General features: G+C 34.7%; 1 long non-coding RNA gene across 2 annotated transcripts; it reads right to left on the bottom strand.

Annotated features, from left to right (window-relative positions):
* Window positions 1-5,133: 5,133 nt before the first annotated feature.
* On the bottom strand, window positions 5,134-6,171 carry LOC135072915 (uncharacterized). Of its 2 annotated transcripts, none has more exons than XR_010257514.1 (3): window positions 6,096-6,171; window positions 5,754-6,032; window positions 5,134-5,657 (listed from the first exon to the last, which is right to left on the bottom strand). It is a non-coding gene; the product is annotated as an uncharacterized LOC135072915 (long non-coding RNA). The 2 variants fall into 2 exon arrangements; XR_010257515.1 differs by having other exon boundaries at window positions 5,754-5,850.
* Between the last annotated feature and the right edge of the window lie 257 nt (window positions 6,172-6,428).

The raw sequence follows: 6,428 nt of genomic DNA, 5'->3' as shown, positions 1-6,428 counted from the left end.
CCGAGGGCAACGACCACTGCCACGTGCCGCGCCGCGTGAGTCGGCCATATTGATATCGCTGCCAGTCGCTCCGCGCCCACAGCCCGCGCCGAGCCGCCGATCGGCATGCGGGAGCGCAACAACATAAATAATCGTCCCAGTCCGTCCAATGCGCCCAAACGTATTGCAGTGTATGTGTGGTTTATTACAATGCCGCGCTTGATCAATAACAAAACGCAGGTGAAATTATGTTTCGGGCACACTAACTGGCCGACGAGAAACATTGACGAGTCGAAAACCTTCATACCTTGCTTGTTTGGAGCCGCGCAGCGCTTCAGGGAGCGCAGCCGTATCCTGACTTGACGAGATTCCGTGCGCTTCGAGGACGAAGTTCTGGATTTCAATTTCAATCACCGGCACAGTGCTGGCGGTACCCAGATGCGAGCGCCGCAGACGGCGGCTTTTGCGTAAAAATACGGAATGCCTTATCAAGGAGTTGTTGCCAGAGGGCCACGACCGCGACCTAGTTCTATCGATGGTTATTGCGGAAGTCTACCTAGGTACATACCTACAGTGTGATTTGGACAGATGAGTGCTTGTTTACGCGAAAGGGACTTTTTCCGTAAAAAAGTTAGTGCGCGAATTGTGAATACAACATCCGACGTGGTGTCTAGTGAACAGCAAGCAAGTGTGCAGCCCGAAAGCATTACCTCAATTCGATCGTGGCTAGATTACACAGTGCAAGACAGTGTTTACGTGAACATTCAACAAAGGCTTGACCAGGGTGTGGAAACTTCCATACAACGGTCATCGAATTGAAACCTGCTTCCAAACAGCGACATCGGTGAATAAATTCAAATACTTTTTAACTACCCTAAAACGCTCTAGATGTCGCTGCTCCTGTTTCCTTCATATTTTCATTTTTTTCTTAATTAAAATATATTTGAGAATATTGTTAATTACAATGTGAAAACTTTTTTTAAATGAAATTAATTTGTTTTAATTTAAAACTGAACATTGACATTTTTGTTATAATTTACATAATAGAGTAGTAGAAATTACTATTTAACATATGGCAACTTTGTTTTTCCTCCAAAATGGCCGGTGTTGTTTTTGTTTAAGTAATTTAATTTAAGTTTTCTGGGGCCTTATAAAGTATTGAAGAGTCGTCGAGTCAAATTCAAGTTCATTCCTTCGTACCTGCTGCTGTTCTGGTTCATCGGAGTTTTGTTCGTTCCTTCGTGAATAGCGAAGAAACTTTCTGATAAGTTCACAAGTGATCTGAGTTTTCTCAATGTGCAAATGCTTTTTTAGTGTTGTTGAAAACTTTGCGAAAAGACGCTTTTGGTGTATAATATGTGTGTTCATAAATAAAGTAAAATTATTAAATTCAAAAGTTTTTGTTTACTTATTTGCATTTCCATGTGCAATGTAGAATTTTTCCAAATCCATTGTTTTGAAAATAATACAATACGTACACCATAAAGATAAATATTTTCAAAATAATGGATTTGAAAAAATTCTACATTGTACATCATAAAAACAATAATTCTTTGAAGGTTATGAGGGCCTATGTGTGCGTGAACTGTGTGTATGTGTGCGTGGACTTTATGTATGTATGTGTGCGTGTACTATGTATGTATGTGAGCGTTACGTACGTAGGTTAAGTACAGGGAATTTAACACCAGGCTGTCAATTAGTAGGTTCAAAAATTTGACAGAGAGGGTTCTCTATTTCCTATGTATTACTTTTCTCTATGGGCTTGACGTTCAAAATGTATTGTGATTAGTGTAATAATAACCTAGGAACTTTAAATAACAACATTCAAAATAGGTAAATGTGTGAATAAGTAAAATCAATGAATCTAAAGTGTGATGGCAAATCATAATTTAGGAATTAAAACCAGGAAAATTGATCAGTGAGTTTTATTTACAACACTCATATTCAATATTAGGGTGCATTTCCACTGAAGCGAAGCGAAGTAGTAATAGGTATGTACCTATCAATTTTTTATTACGTCTCTAAATAAATTGCGTAGGCATTACGAAACCGTAGATATTGAATTCCAATTTCTATCCTTTTTTAAATTTCTAGTTTAACGCGGATGATTCGCCTCGGTTCGTTGGAAAAGTCCCCCGCTATTACACTAATGAAAATACACTTATTTACCTACTTATGTAGCTAGATTTTGTTTCTCCCAGCGCGTAGTACCTATTAACATGACGTAACATCGTACATACTCACGAGTGATAATTTTTGGTAACGTAGGTTTAGTGTAATCTAACCTTTATGTGTGTGAACGTTGAATGAATGCGCGCGGCCATTGTTCGTACTCGTATGAATGAAATGAGTAAAGAAAGAGAGAGAGGCAGTGAGTGAAGACAGGATGGTTGTAAAAATAATATCTTTTTTTTGTTAGGAAAAGTAAAAACAAAAACTAGCCTGATTTTTTTTTTAAAAACACTTGGGTTGTATTTGTATGATTTTATTAGATGCGTTGGTAAAGTATGATCAGTACAAAAAATAACACCTTATATATTGACTTGGCCATCGCATGAAAACACGTGTAAATTAAATTATTTAGTGCGAAATGAAACGAAATTTTGCATGCCTGTGTAGACATGCAAAATTTCAGCTCAATGGGAAAACGGGAAGTAAGTAAATTTTAAGTTGCAAGATTTTACAACTCCAGATGTCAAAAAAAATAAAAGCTTGTAGATAGCTTTACAAAGAAAAGAAAGATTTATGAAGAAAATAAAAAGTACTGTCTACGATACATTTGTTAGGCCGTGTTGCGCCGTCTTACTTTAACATTGACATCAAAATTTTGGATGTCAAAAATCTGTCTAACATAAAACACCGGTTATTGTCAGTTAGGGTCAAAGTTAGGTGATGCATCTCAGCCTTAGTGTATTTTAATTAAATTTAATACAAATAAGGATGACGAAAATAATCGATAAGTGATCTCACTCGAATATTTCTTATAATAAAAAGTGCTTCATGAGACCTAGCAAACGGCATCAATAATATGTTTAAGAACGAACTGAATCTATTCAAAAAACCTATATTTCCAGCTTTCATACATTTAATACAGTTACAAACAAACACGAAATCAATGGTTTCTGAGAATTCTGAGTGCCTAAATGCCGTCCCCTTTATCTGTTTATTTAGTATTTATTAATTAGTATCTCTTGATGATATTGTAGCAAGTTAAACCTTAAATCATGTTTTCCGTAAATAATTTAAATAAGAATGCAATTTACGAGTTTGTTGTTTGATTATTATACAGGGTGTTTGGCGCATCGTGTGCCAAAATGATTTGGCGGATAGAATGGGTCATTTCCTATACTTTCAGCCCCCATAACACGTTCCATGTCAGGCGGCTACTTTTATATTAATTTTTAGTAATTTCACCAAAATACCCAAATCGCATCATTTAATTTCAATTTAAAAAAAAAACTACTAGGCGTAGCCTCAAAGTAAATATTTTGTGAAGTTTTTACCTGCTTTGAACTTATTGTAAAGTAAAAAGAAAGGTTCAAAATTCAAAATTTGAATATAAGTCCGAGTAGAGTCAATGCACTAATTTAAGGAATTTGTGAAGTTGTTGTTATTATTTAAACATGATTAGTATACCGTTTGAATGGGGATAGACTAGAGAAGTTTTGATAAAATCCGAAGATCGCTATCTCTTTTAATTTTTTTATTATAGCCATGTAAACTTAATTGTTCAGTCCATTTTTAACTTTTCGGAAAACTTCAAAGCTGAATTAAAAAAAAACTAGATGATATTTGCCAGTAAATTTAGATTTGATGCAACCCTACATCAATGCACGTAAAAACAAGATATTTGCTTTGAGGCTACGCCTAGTAGTTTTTTTTTAAATCGAAATTAAATGATGCGATTTGGGTATTTTGGTGAAATTACTAAAAAAATTCATATAAAAGTAGCCGCCTGGCATGGAACGTGTTATGGGGGCTGAAAATATAGAAAATGACCCATTCTATCCGCCAAATAATTTTGGCACACGATGCGCCAAACACCCTGTATAATACTCAATTAAAAATTTAAATTTAAAAAATTAACACTTCTTATAAGGTAGGTATGGCTGGCGGCATACATTTAGTATGAAATTCGGAAACATTGAATTTTCGCATAGATCCAGTTTATTCTTTGACCTATTTATTGTTATTGTTTTAAAGAGCTCATGAAGCACTTACAGGAACGTTAAACAGTTTCTCGATATCTTGTATAATTAAAAATCAAGTGAAATCACTTATCGTTTCCACCCTGTACCTATACTTTTAAAAATAAACTCATTTTATACGTTCATTTGTATATAAGTATCTACAATACAAATACCTAACCAACTTAGTGGACGTTTTATAAAACTATTTGTCTAAGTGTCATCGAGCGACCGCTGGTGGATTTGCCATTTACCTGACCTACCCCTTTATTACTAAACGTTTAATATCAGATGAATAGTTACGCACCAATTTCTTTCATTCAGTCGTCAGTAATTGAACTTTCGGAAAAACATGACGAAGCGTTGTGTGACCATACAGACGCTATTCAACTTTTATTAGTAAGGAAGAGTATATTTTATGTTGGTAGAAACACAATAGCATAGACTAATGTTTTGACACCCTGTTAAAATTTTTATTAGTCATTTATTTTTCCTGACCAAACAGATACCATAATAATATCTTTTATCTATTCTACCCATATTCTGTTAGTAAAATAATAAAAAGTTTGAAAAGAAAGAAATTACAAGTCCGATTTACCTAAACAAATAAATTAAAAATACTTGCTGATCAAAAGTACTCAATCATACTACAATTTACGAAAAAATCACGCGTGACGCATATACGTCAGTGGGCAGTCAACTGACATATGTGAATACGGGTGTATCACCCGTATTCACAAACATTACTTTGAAGCCTCATAGTGCGCGTGGATGCACAGGGTCCCAAAAACCTATTCATAGACGATACTTCAGTGGTGACAAGCACTATGCGTCCCTTAGAATGAACGCAAAGCTAAGGTAGCCAGGGAGCTGTATTACGCAACGCATAGTGTCTATTTACGTCAAAATTTTTAGGTTATTCTCGTTTTTGAGGTTTGTTTGCTTTATTTATGGTTGTAGGTATTCGATTAATATTATCTTACAATGGATTACAGTAGTGAAGAAGAATTTGATAATTATATCAATGAGCAAAGTAGAATAAGTACCAGAAAAGTGATACGGGATTCCCAAAATCCCTTTGATTATTACAATTCAGACGAATTTAGTTTAGGTTTTCCAATGATGGGGTACTTTTCATACTTTTACCACTGATAAAAGAAGACCTGAGGAAATTATCTGCGAGGAGGCCTTCCAGTGCCACCTACATAATGTATCAGTTGCTAGTGGCAAATAAAACATAAAATTTTTAATAAAGTTTTATTTTCATCAATCTTCAATGTCTAATTTAATTTTATGTATTTGTAAATCATAAAGCTTTTTTTCATGTTCTAACAAATTGTTTTCTCTTTCTATCAATATTTTTTCTCTTTGTAGCCCCAACTCGTGCAAAGCCTGGTCTTGTTGTATATTATTCAATGTGGTGCGTTTGATTCTTGTTTCTGTCTTAATCTTCATTCTTGCTACTACTAATCTTAATTTCTTGATACCTACCTGAAAAGCAAATTATGAATTTAATTCCTTTGAGTATATTCTGCTTAGTTATTCCTCATAAATCTACGTACTATATATTTTAAAAACATTACTTACTAGTGGGTGTTGAGAACGTTTGATTGATTCCTGAGAAAGTTCTTTCATTCTTTGGGTCTTTAAATTATTCCAGCAGCTTTTCAGTTGATGTGTGAGCCTTTGTGAAACATAAAATATGGTTGAGAATTGTAAGCCACTGTTAGAGTTTCCCAGGCTTGCTTCGTCAACTCGATATTTTAGAGAGGATAATAATATGCTTGTCTTCAATAATAGGCCTTTCTCTTATTAAGCTACAATCAGCAGCTCTCTTTCGGAAGAAGAAAACGGCAGCTTTTTTATCTGAAAAATAATGATTGAAACATGATTTTCACTATTATTATTAATCGAAATATTCATACTAACCTGATAGTTGTAGTTTTATCCATATTTATTTATATTATTTAATTCACAAATCCACAAAATAACGACACTTATAAACTGTTGCACCGTTTGAATGACAGGAATGTCATGTCAGTTAGCGGAGTGAAGTGCGTAACATAAGCGAACCAATCACAGAACTCTATTCAACACTCTGATTTTGCATAGTCAAGGGTCGTTTAAGTATTGTTTATGAATTGAAAGGCTTGTCATATGGAACGCATTGAGAAATGTCTCATTTCGCATAGCGTTGCTGCTTTGCATAGGTAAGTATCGTTTGTGAATACGGGTGTATAGACCCGGCGTCTACGAGTGCCA

The sequence above is a fragment of the Ostrinia nubilalis genome, chromosome 6, assembly GCF_963855985.1.
Source record: "Ostrinia nubilalis chromosome 6, ilOstNubi1.1, whole genome shotgun sequence".
NCBI classification, from domain to species: Eukaryota; Metazoa; Arthropoda; class Insecta; order Lepidoptera; family Crambidae; genus Ostrinia; species Ostrinia nubilalis.
Note: the sequence above shows the minus strand (reverse complement) of the source record. Positions and strands in the feature narration are given on the sequence as shown.